This window comes from Cryptomeria japonica, chromosome 4, assembly GCF_030272615.1.
Source record: "Cryptomeria japonica chromosome 4, Sugi_1.0, whole genome shotgun sequence".
NCBI lineage: Eukaryota > Viridiplantae > Streptophyta > Pinopsida > Cupressales > Cupressaceae > Cryptomeria > Cryptomeria japonica.
The window spans coordinates 766,620,282-766,633,833 of NC_081408.1; positions in this window are offsets into that span (position 1 = coordinate 766,620,282).

Sequence of the window (13,552 nt, forward strand, 5' to 3'; positions counted from 1 at the left end):
TGAAATAGGATCTTAGACCTAATTAATTTGATTAATTAAGTGCTAAAGGAGAAATGCAATGCAAAATGTAAGATGCACTAAGGCGGGTGCTAAACTAGGTGTGAAATTGTACCACCCTAGCAAGTGCGTACAATTTACGACGCTACATTTAGCCCCCACTTTAGCGGTCATATGAGTACTACGTGCATATGCAAGCTAAAGTACAGAAAAGTAAACATCATTTGAAAAAGGATATATCCATAAGTTGTCGGACGAAGCCCCCAGCGGTATCTGCAGTACACAGTTAAGAACCGCACCCTACAAAACACACGTTAGATCACAAAATCACTTAATGCTTACTAAGGAAAGTGATGAAATCTGTGAGTAGCTATATGCCCCCCCTGTTTCGACTTGCTTATTAAGGAGGTGAAACAGGGTAGCATGTTTACTTACGACAAATTGTGTAAGAGATTATTGATGAGGGGTGTTCACTAAATAGGCTTCATCAGAGCACTTTTTGGAACATCCCGAGAGTAAGAGAAGGAAAATACGATTCCAACGCAACAAACGGCTCGAAAATCGCATCTCTCAAACCCAAGTTATGATAAAATGAATGATAGAGGAAAATTAGGGTTTCAAAAGTGAAGATAAACAAATGAAAGTATATATTTTGAAAGTGACACTTACATTTGTCACTTTGTTGATTTCAGAATACTATTCAGTGCAGCGGAGCCCACATAGCCATCATCATGCCTTCACGATGACCGGAGCGTCCCACGAGGATTGAGATCCTGCGCCAGGCCGTGATCGACGACGAGCCACTGGACGAGGTGAGTTGACTGAACATTGACTTTTGATTTTTTTTCGCATTTTGACTTTTCTGTGATCGTATGCGGGCCTTGAATGTTGACCCGGGGCCCACCCAGGGCGCCATGGTCCCTGTGGGGCGCCCTGGTCCCCTCAGGGCGCCATGGTCCCTGACAGGGGCGCCATGGTCCCTTCAGGGCGCCATGGTCCCTGACAGGGGCGCCATGGTCCCTTCAGGGTGCCATGGTCCCAATCAGGGCGCTATGGTCCCAATCAGGGCTTGGCGAGGGGATTCAGGGTTGGCATATGATGTTCGACAGTTTGCATGGGCTATTTTGATGATCGAGTACTGATTACGGTTACGTTTTTGTGTTGCAGGGTCTCCCATACATGAGAGAGCATACAGCGGGACATATTCTTCTCAGTTTGTGAGATCAGATTCCGCGGCTGACTCAGGCAGAGAGAGACACATTGTCGATTGTGGGATTGTGGTATGTGATTCTCATGCCAGCCATTCGGTTCCATCTTGCGATGCTGATGGCATTGATGGAGCGATGGAATCCTGACACATGCACTTTTCACCTTCCAGTAGGAAAGCTGACGGTTACACTCGAGGATGTGTACCGTATACTTCGTCTTCCTATCAGAGGAGCGACTGTTACATACGCGACCGATCGGTTAGCGGAGGATCATCAGAGAGAGCAGGTGTATTGCATAGGGAGAGTCATGCCGAGCGAGACGAGAGGTCGCATCATGGTCAGCTGGCTCTTACATCCTACAGGGGAGGTACCCCTTCTGAGACGCCTTATGATCGCCATCATAGCACTAGCCGTCTGCCCTAATAGGCGAGGGACGCACATGCATGGGGGTCTTACATGGTGTATCAGAGCGATGGAGAGACACAGGAGAGTGTATGCTTGGGGTCGGAGTATGCTTGCACATCTCTATCACGACCTTGAGGAGTACGTATTTGGACAGGGTTGCAGTTTGATGACATGCACACTTCTGCAGGTGTGGATTTTAGAGCACTTCACATGCACCAGGCCTGTCGGCTTTTCGCTGAGTACGACGAGCGAGTGACTTAGGGTGTTTGCTTATCCACTTACCAGCGAGTGGAGATTTGGGGATTTGTTATATTGGAGAGTGATTTTTGATAGACTGACAGCCAAGGTGACAGTGTGGAGACCTTACCTACGGATGCACAGATGGGATGGTATGGAGAGACAGTTAGCATGTCTATAGAGGAACCGCCTACTGCAGGGACAATATTCACACATCATAGTCCCATTCTACTTCGATCGAGTACGGAGGCAGTTTGGGCTAGAGCAGTGTGTTCCAGCCGATGTGCCCATCTATACTCGACACTCACGGGTCCTTCCCAGACCTAGAGCAGTAGCGAGACCGACGATAGATGACATCGAGACTACAGACTTAGCGAGATCTGATCAGGATGTAGTCACTGATTATTCTGCAGAGCCTGGAGCACAGCGCAGGTATGTCTTATGGTTTATGAGATCATATCCAGGTCCTATCTTTCCACCAGATCATCCGACAGGCTATCCAGACCCATGGAGACATGGAGACCGAGACGAGGACAAGGGATCCAGGTCAGAGGTGCCAGAGGAGGGAGAGGGTCATGAGGAGGCAGGAGACCCTGATCCACCTACAGGTGATCAACCCAGCGCCGAGGAGGAGGAGGAGGATACAAATAGAGATGAGGACGAGGAGGATGCATGTGATGATGCGGATGAGGACGAGGATGAGGATGACGAGGAGGACGAGGAGGAGGAGGATAGGGATGATGAGGAGGAGTCAGATGCAGCTCCCCACCATTCAGGAGATGATACCATAGCTCTAGATCCACCTCTTATTCCCCAACAGGGGGAACATGAGGCGATACGGAGACCTGTTCCTAGTACCGTCCGGCCTACACCTGTCGTGCACAGATTAGTCGAGCGAGGGGAGCCTAGTAGATCCCAGTCACAGATACTACCGTATCATGATCCCTACTGGTGTGAGGGAGACCCAGGTATAATAGGTTTATATATATATATATTAATTGATTAATGTTTTGATGATATAGAATGGTACTAACAAAAATCTGTTCTACTGCCACAGCTAATGTGCAGGAATGGCGTTCCCTGATTCAGCAGGCAGTGACAGACATTTCCATGATAACACAGATCCCCAGTTCCTCACAGATTGCCTATAGGCCTCAGGGGAACGCGGGTCAGCATGAGGATTTGTTTTCCCCATTCCAAGTACAGGTAGACATATGGAGGGAGAGAGAGAGAGTCCTATCAGAGGACCTTCAGTAGGCGCGACGAGATCTAGCAGCAGCTTAGGCCGAGGCTACCACCTATCGCGCGATCCTTATGGATAGGGATTGTAGGAGTTCCTCTTAGAGTCACTCACGGTCTGTATCACGCTACACACCCATGGGTCCGCCTTCACGGCCAGATCAGGAGGGAGCGTCCAGTCGACACTCTCCAGCCACTAGCCCTAGGGATAAGAGATGATTTTATGATGTAGGAGAGGTCACATTTTGGATGTACAGTGACCTATATTTGTATACGATCCACACACATATATATATATATATATATATATGTATATATACATGCTTCTCTTTTGTCTTAAATGTGTTATCTTTAATGCTTAAAACAATGTATATTTTCTTTTGATTAAATCTAATACATTTGGTAAATGTACATGTATGTTCAGAATTTAATTTCCATGTGATTGATTTCTCAATGCTCCATGATTAAATTGATACATGTGTGACTTAATTAAAATATTTAATCAAGTACTACATTGATGATAAGGAAGAAATATGCATTAAGTCTAAGAATCATATAACTAATGTGATTTAATTTTGAACTTAAACACAACATGATACGATTCTACTTAACACATAATGACACTGTATAATATGCTAGCATAATGGAAATGTAAATCTTTTACAATTTACATAAATGAATTCAAGACAAACTATAAAGTAAAGAGACGCGCTTGTCAGGAACGAAGCAATATAGATTAAACATCATAACATTTAATTCTATTTTGCTTTAATTAAGAGATACTAACATATTATCCAATGTTGAAGAATTGAAAAGAAGATAGATGAGGAACGAAGAATTAAGCATAATATCTACGCAAGTGCATAGCATTGATAGGTTCTTTAAGAGGCGTACCGTCTACATCCGCTATTTTGTAAGCACCTGATCCATAATCCTCAATAACGATATATGGTCCAAGCCAATTAGGACTAAATTTTCCCTTTTCTGCAGGTAAGGCATTCACATTGCGCTGATTCTCATAAAGGACGAAGTCACCTACTGAGAAGGAACGTTGAATGACCTTATCATTATAGCTTCGTTGTAGAGTTTTGTGATACGCTTGAATATGCTCAAGAGCATTTATACGCTGTTCATCAAGCATATCAAGCTGTTGAAGTCGTTGTTCTCTATAAGAGTCATCATCTACTATACCTTTGAGAGAAACCCTAAGTGATGGAATCTCTAACTCTAAGGGCATAATAACGTCAACACCATAAACAAGATTATAAGGAGTAGTTCCCGTAGCAATTTGTACACTCGTTCGGTAGGCCCAAAGAGCATAGATTAGCTGGTTACTCCAATCCTTACCATGCTTATTCACGGTTTTGCGAAGAATTTGTTCAATTATCTTATTGGATGATTCGGCTTGGCCATTTGACTGAGGATAATACGGTGTAGAAAATCGATGTTTGATATGATACTTCTCGAGGAATTTCTTCACGTCCTTGTTCTTAAATGATGTCCCATTATTTGAGATTATAGTGGAAGGTATCCCGAATCGAGAAATGATGTTTTCTAGAAGAAATTGACAAATCACTTCAGCAGTAGTAGAGCGAAGGGGAATAGCTTCTACCCACTTCGTAAAGTAATCTGTTGCGGTTATAATGAAGGTGTGTCCTTGAGATGAAGGAGGAGAGATTTTACCAATAAGATCCAAACCCCATGCGGAGAAAGGCCAAGAAGCTACTTGAGAACGAAGTTCTTGGGCAGGAGCATGAATCAGATTATTGTGTTGTTGACATTGATGACATTTTTTAACAAATGAAAAGGAATCCTTCTGCATAGTTTGCCAATAGTATCCCATACGAAGCAATCTATGAACCAAGGATTTGCCCTCAAAATGCCCCCCACAGGCACTTGAATGTGCCTCTTCAAGAGCAACGGGGATTTCCGATTTGTTAAGACAGCGAAGGAGAAGAACATCATAACCCCTTCGATAAAGGACATTAGAAAGAATGATATATCTAGCAGACAGCTTGCGGATTCTAGCCCTAGTGTTTCTATTAGCGGAATCAGGAAAGGTACCATCGGTCAAATATCTTACGATATGCGAGTACCATTCGTCTGAATCTACCAAGTCACAACATGTTACCAAGCTAGAATCGTCTACAATAGATGGAGAAATAAGGTTATGAATAACAAATTTAAGATCAACCATAGGGTCCTCTAAAGATACTAGAGAAGCCACACATGCCATTGCGTCCGCATGTCGATTATCTTTTCGAGGAACAGGTTCCATGGTATAAGAATCAAATTTTTGTAATAAAGAGATGGCAAGGTCTTTATATTGTAATAATTTGTCTTGTTTTGCTTGATACATTCCTGTTACTTGTCTTATAATCAATTGCGAATCTCCATAGATATGTATGTGTTTTATGTTCAGAGCCAAGGCTGCTTTTATTCCTGCTATAAGAGCCTCATACTCAGCAATGTTATTGGTACACAGGAAATTTAGACAATAGGATAAGGGAATAGGTTTCTTTGTAGGAGAAATCAGAACAACACCTGCCCCTGATCCCGTACGACACTTAGAGCCATCAAAGTATAACTCCCAAGTTTCATCTTTCTCTATAGAAAGAATAAAGTCATCGGGAAATGACTCAGGGTTAGGAAAGGAGAAAGGTGAAGGGGCCTCAACTAAGTGATCGGTCAACGCTTGTCTTTTAATTGCTCTTTGTGAAACAAATTTAAGGTCAAATTCAGTTAACATCATAACCCACTTAGCTAGGCGTCCTGATAAATCAGTTTTAGAGAAAAGATGCTTCAAAGGATCAAATTTTACCATGACATGGACTTCTGAATTTAAAAGATAATGTCTCAATTTCTGAGTCGCAAACACCAAGGCTAAGCATTGTCTTTCTATCGCGGAATATCGGGTCTCATAATCGAGTAAGGTACGACTTATGTAATAAACCGGACATTCCTTACCATCTTTATCATGTTGTGCCAACAATGCTGCGAGAGCATGAGAGGAAGCAGCTGTATACAGAAGGAAAGGTTTAGAAGGTTCGGCCAGTTGAAGAATAGGAGGACTAGCCAAATACACTTTTAAATCTTCAAATGCTTGCTGACAATCCTCATTCCATTGAAAAGTGATATCCTTTTTAAGAAGTTGAGTAAAAGGAAAGGTACGATCCGCAAGCTGAGACACGAACCTACGAATAGCTTGAATCTTTCCTTGTAAGCTTTTAAGTTGAGACACATTTCTAGGAGGTGGCATGTTGACAATAGCATCTATTTTCTTAGTGTCCACCTCAATCCCACGATGCGAAACTATGAATCCTAATAGTTTTCCACTATCCACACCAAAAACACATTTTCGGGGATTCAAGCGCATGTGATATTTACGAATTCTTTCAAAGATTTGACGAAGGATTTTAACATGATCCATGCGAAGAAAGGATTTGGCTAAAATATCATCAACATAATCCTCTAAAATCTTATGCATATAATCATGAAAGATAAGGGTCATCGCTCGTTGATAAGTTGCACTGGCGTTTTTAAGTCCAAAAGGCATCATTATCCAACAAAACGTACCCCAAGGAGTGGTGAAAGTAGTTTTGAATTGATCGTGAGGGTTAATGAAAATTTGATTGTATCCTGAAAAACCATCCATGAAGGATAACAAGGCATGTCCTGCCGTAGAATCCACTATCATGTCAATGTTTGGAAGAGGGAAATCATCTTTTAAAGAAGCTTTATTTAGATCCCGAAAGTCGGTACACATTCTTATTTTGTTGTCTGGTTTAGCCACAGCGACAATATTTGAAATCCATGGGGAATAATCGATAGGGCGGATAAATCCAGCCTCCAATAATTTTTCAATCTCAGCCTTAACAAGCAGAGCCACCTTGGGATTCATTTTTCGAATCTTTTGCTTCACGGGCTTAGCATCAGGAACTAAGACAATATTATGAGTGACAATCTTAGGATCTATACCAGGCATGTCAGAGTATGTCCAAGCAAAGATCTCGGGGAATTCATGCAATAAATTTTCATATTGTTTTTGTTCCTCTTCATCCAAACATTTTCCAATTTTAATAACTTTCTCTTTATTGCAAGGATCCATCTTAACATCGGTGGTGTCACTTATGAGAAGATTACTTTGTTGAGGAGCATCCTTTAACTGAGGGAATTCTTTCACAGTCTCATCATTATCAATCTCTTTTCTAAAATAGGCTTCAGTGTTCAAACAATAAGGGAGTCCCCTATTGTGATGATAACGAGGAAGAGTGTCATAGGCTCCCAAGAACTCAGCTAAAGCATCGTCGGTAGGGAAGATATCCAAAGCACAATCACCCGGAGGATCCCCATCAATATACTCAGGGTGTTGCATTGATAAATATGTAGAGATAGCATTAACACTAATGCATGGTCTTTTAGAAGCTTTAGTACGTTTGCAGGGATTATAGCCAAGTCCAAAGGCATAACTGTGAAAATTAGTCTCTAGAGGAACTCTTATCCCTTGTTCATGAGCACCACAACCTTTTCCATGATACCCATGCTTAGCAAAAATGCGAAAACCACGACCGTAACGATCAGCCATTTCAGGAAGAGAAGGTGGTTTTTCATAAGACAAAGAATCAAACTCTTCATAATTAGAGGTGTGAGGAGAAGAAGTTTGAGAAGCGGCCACAAAATTATTACTCATAGATTCAGGTAAGGTTGATTGATTTTTAGCTTCTTCCTTCTTTTCAACTTTAAGCTCTCTAGAAGGAACCTTATATTCACCTACAAAAGTGGGATCGAAATCAAGGGATCCCTAATCATCTTCTTCGAGGATCTTCTCAGGATCAAAATCCTTCTTATGTGTAGTTTCAAATCGAGAAGAATCTTCTTCAGGAGCTCCAGACTCATCCAAAGAATTTTGATCATCGGAGAGCGAGGATTCATCGATAGGTTTCTTGTTTAAAGAGTCATCACTAGACGAGGATGGCTTAGAAGAATCTTCTTTGGAATTAGATGTTTGTAGACAAGCTTGAAAATTAGTATCACCTATCAAAGTATATGTCTTATTGTTATAAACAAATTTAACTTGTCTATGTAATGTAGAGGGGACAACTTGCATGCTGTGAATCCAAGGCCTCCCTAATAACAAGTTATATGTTAAATTTCCCGACATAACATGGATAGGAGTAGGCAAAGTAACAGGTCCTACTGTGAGAGGTAAGGTGATGATACCCAATGAAGTCTTAGCCACATTGTCAAAGCCACGAATGGGACGAGAGTCAGGCTCAATAAGAGACGTATCCACATTCATCTTATGCAATAGATTAATGCTACATACATTAAGGCCAGAGCCATTATCTACTAGTGTTCGTCTTATAGCAGTATGTTTCATGATAACCACAATCATCAAGGGATCATATTGTTGTTGAATTTCACTAGTAGGCAACTCATCTTGGGAAAACACAATTTGAGCTTTAGGATTCATCACAGAGTTAACCAAAGATGCTATATTACTAGATGTATTCGGTGGAGGAACATTCAAATCTTTCAAGGCATCTTGTAACATTCCATGATGAGCGGAAGAAGTTTGAATCAAATCCCAAAGGGATATCTTAGTAGGGGTAGCTTTAAGTTGTTCTATGAGATCATATTCCTTACCCATAACTTGCGAAATACGGGGAGCTTGAGGAAGAATTGGTTGAGGATTAGGAAGAGAGACTGGAATACCAGGAGGAGGATTAGGTTGCCTATTATTTCTGGTGTGATAAGTGTGGGCAACCGCATGATAACTCTCTCTAGTTATTTGCTTGGCATAACTATAAGGACTTATAGGTTTTCTTCCTTGTACGGTGATAATTGGTTTATTCGGAGTACGAAAGGAATCATGATCATACCCTCCTTGAACAATAAGGAGAGGTGATTTAGGAACTTGAAAGGTGGGAGAAGGATAAGCGCCTTGGACTTCAAAAAGAGGCTTGTTATGTTCATTCAAGTTTATCATGTTCACCAATTTAGAAGTCTTGTTCTTGTTTAAAGATTTCGATAAAGCCACAAAGTCATCAAGAGCATCATCCAACAAAGCATGATCATATCGGTTAAAAGGTTTGTCTTCTGATTCAAAAGGAGACATCTCCTCATACAGGGGATTATTGAAAACAACCATGTTACTAGATTCAGGGGAAGAGTTGATAGGAATGTATCCTTGAGAGGAATCATTCGACTTATCTTTCTCATCACACCTAAATGGCATAGTAACAAGGTTTATGAGTTTTTGGTAAAATGAAGGTTTGGCATCCTTAGGGTTTAAAAACTCATCTAAAGCTTCATCTAATTCGTCTTGGCTATACTCATAATAATCATCGAAAGCATGAACATTTTGCAAATAAAAATCTGACATTTTGAAAAGATTGCATAAAATTTAAACACACAAGGCAAAGAAACACACTCTCTTCTTTTTTTTTTCTTTTTAATGAAAATGAAATGAAAACACACTAAATCTAGATCTAGATCTAACAAATGCAATGCAAGAGGAAGCAATGATAGGTTCACGTCGGGTTCACCAAAATGTGTAGGAGAAAAAGCGAGACTAGGTTAACATGCCCTAATCCTACCTTTTGACACACATTACGGAATACGAAAGAGCCTAGAGATATCACACAATTGGCTACTTCTTTTTGTGAAAGAGAGAGCCACGGGATATCTATTAGGATTTCTATTCCCTTGTTGAAATTGTAAGATCAAGTAATACAAGTTCAAATCCTAATCCCAAAATGCAAGTATGAACTAATAACAAGATTGCAGAATTGAGATTAAACAATGAACAACTGTAAATACAAGGATGAAATAAGAATGCAGATGTGTACCCGGAGTCAAAATCGGACTGAAAATGTTCGGGACGGGAGCACGGGCGCCACTGTCCTGAAAACTGCACCGGAAACTGTCGTTCTGCACTTTGAAACATTGTCGGAAAGCTGTCTGTCCGGAGGACCAGGGCGCCCAGCGCCCCTGTCCCAGTCTTCTGCTCTGCAATTTGATACAGAGTGCTGTCTCGACTTGTTCTCTCTGGATCTGTATCCTGCGGCGTCGTCCGAGTCCCGAACCTGCACTTATATCTGAAAAATGGGATGGGCGGCTATATAGGGTTTTGCCTTAGTCAAACCCCCACTTCGGTGATTTCCACCTCCACGAATAGCCAAGTTGTTTTGTAAAATGTATTGTGTGTGCAGACCTAGTGTGTGTGCAAGGTCCTAAAAATGTAAGAAAGCAAACTAGAGCAACCTAGAAAGTAAACCCTAATTGCTTGTAAATGACAATGTAAATGCTCTAAATCAAGATGCAAAGTGATCTAAAGCATGAATAAATGATATATTGAAGCTTATGCAAAGACATGAAAACAACATGAAATCATACCCAACCCTCAAGGGAGGAGTACAAGCCAATCTTCAGTCGGTAATCTCCTATTGTTCCTCAATGTCTTCCAAGCCCTAAGTGAAGGAATGAAATTGATAGATGCTTGATAGAAGGATGTTGAATGTTGTTGAAGTCTTCAAAGATCTGCTCTTTCACTGCATATGAGGTTCCTGAAAACAAAAATCGGGATCCCTTCAAATGAAGAAAGAGAGCTCTTATGTAGGAAACCCTAGATCGTAAATTCGTCTTTTGGCCGACCTAGAGATTGAATATCCCGCCAATTTCTTGGGGTTAAGCTTTATTTTATGATTGGATCGTGTTCACAAAATTTCGGGAAAAATGTCCGGGACCATGTGCACTCCGGGCGCCACGGTCCCGACAACTTTTCATCAAATTTTCAGGGCCATTGGATATTATGATTTTAGAGAGAATCCCGAAGTTACAGGTGATTTCGAGATGTTTTGACCCCGAAACCAAGCCCCCAAGTTCGAAATAGGACTTAATTAGGGTTTTTGATTGAGTGATGTATTGGAGGAATAAAATGCAAAGGGCACGCTTTAGCGAAAGGGCCCAACTTTATGATGCAAAGGACGATGAAATAGGACCTTAGACCTAATTAATTTGATTAATTAAGTGCTAAAGGAGAAATGCAATGCAAAATGTAAGATGCACTAAGGCGGGTGCTAAACTAGGTGTGAAATTGTACCACCCTAGCAAGTGCGTACAATTTACGATGCTACAGTTATATTATTAACACTCTTATCCTATGTATCTACAAACTGCTACAGAGGTTGGGAGAGAATGATGAGGAGTCTGCCTTATTTCAGCGCCTCTGGGATATCGTTATTTCAGATATTATCCGAACAATAACTCTCGGACGGGCCGGTGAGTGGACCATTCGAATGGGAAGACAATATACCGAGGACAATATGTACATTGTCCACATAGAAGACGTGATCTAGTTCGCTAGATTGTTGACTCCGGTGACAGTCACTTTGTATAGGCGTACTGGCCAGTGTATTTTGCCCTTGCGTACTGGCTAGTCACTCCCCCCCCGAATTCACATAATGTGTGCTAACAAACCCCATTGGAGACGTGGACGGTCCCTGGTGCCATACTCTGATGAGAGTATCGAGGATGTCACAACATTCTTTACATGGAACCTCCTTATTATAGACTACACCCGCATTTTCATGGGTTATGGTAGTCCTCGACCAACACAGAGGTTTGTCAGGATGCATAACAGATTCCCAATGTAGAGAAGGTCCTCTCATTAAAATTGTATAACTGCTCCTGTATGATTGCTCTTTTTATAAAACAGTTCATTTCTATGGCTACATAGTCGATCTTTGTACGTCGTTTGTTTTGATTGTTTACAATTTATATGTTTGTGTCGGTTATGTTTACAATTTATATGTTTGCCTCTATACACTTTATATGTCTACAAACCAATACACTTTATATGTTAATTTAAATCTAATAAATATAATCCTTTCTCTAAACATGTCATAGCGGACACGTCCATTCTTGCTCCAAAATGACAGTACGGATTGACTACCACGCGTGTTAGTCACGCGTTTTACATCGTCGATTTTGCAATTAACGGTTGCGATTGACTAACCTGTGGCTAACACGAAAGGTTCATTTTGGAGCCAAAATAGATGCAACCTGTCATAGCATTAAGTCTACTCTTAAAGGAATAGCATTGATTTCTGTAATAATGCAATTTTGATATGCAATGAAATTAAGATGTGAGATATGGAATGTGGATAATCTAATAAATATAATCCTTTCTCTAAACATATCATATCATTAAGTCTACTCTAAAAGGATTAACATTTATTTCTGTAATAATGCAATTTTGATATGCAATGAAATTAAGATGTGAGATATGGAATGCAGATGTGTAAATTGTGAACACTTGGATTGAAGACAATTTTCTTTCCTTCATGATGATGCAAGTATGTCAATGTTTCGTTTAAGATAGATCAACAAGATTAATTAAGGAGATTAGGTTTTATAAATACATTATTGTTACAATATAAACAATTCATTACATGTCATCAAAGGGAATGGGCCAAGATAATTGAAGACGACACTAGACTATGTGTATAACACTAGCAGATAGTATAAAATAATTTCATAAGTGATCGACAAGGAAAACGTGAAAATTGAACATGAATAACATATAGTACAAATTACCGAATAACAATTAGTACAAATTACCGACAAAGTTGTCAAACATGGTAAATACAGTCCTTGAATCAACAAAATCGACTAACACGACGTGTTAGCCTATTTCGCCATTTCGTGGGGCAAAAGGAAATAGCGGCCAGGCAGTCCGCGAAAGACGTCGTGTTAGTCGATTTCGCTGATTCACGAATTGTCTTTACCATATCCTTTTACCTCGCGAAACGGTCAAATAGGCTTAACACGTCGTGTTAGTCTATTTCGTCGTTTCGCGGACGAAAAGGAAATGGCGGCCAGACAATCCGCGAATCAACGAAATAGAATAACACGGCTTGTTAGTCTATTTTGTCGTGTCGCGGACCAAAAGGAAAGGTTGAAGCTATTCTCGCTCCAAAATGATTGCCATTGACTAACCTGTTGCTAACATGCTGTACGAAGGGTCTTTTGGAGCCAACAATCGTGTTAGTCAATTTTGCCGTTTCGCATGGCAAAAAGAAATGGTGGCCTATTAGCGAAATAGACTACTGACATTTTATTCAACAAGAGTTAGCAATATACATCTAGAAAACTTTCGTAACAGTACAAGCCTCTTATGGAGGCAGAGGTTGAGTAATTAAATGACTTTTGTTTCTCCTAGTGGTCGGAGTAAGGGGAGGCACATCATTCCCATCATCTTCATCGATTATGGAGGCAGACACCTTCGCGTACCTCCGTTTCCAGTAGTGAGCGCGTTGCACACAAACATCTAGCATGCCCTGCATCTGGTCACTTATGATTTTGTTGTTTTTAGTGCACGCCTCACGCACTACCTCTTGTCTCTCATTCGCCATCTGCAAACTATGCATTTCCAGCTCAAGGTTCGTATTCTTATCGTCCAA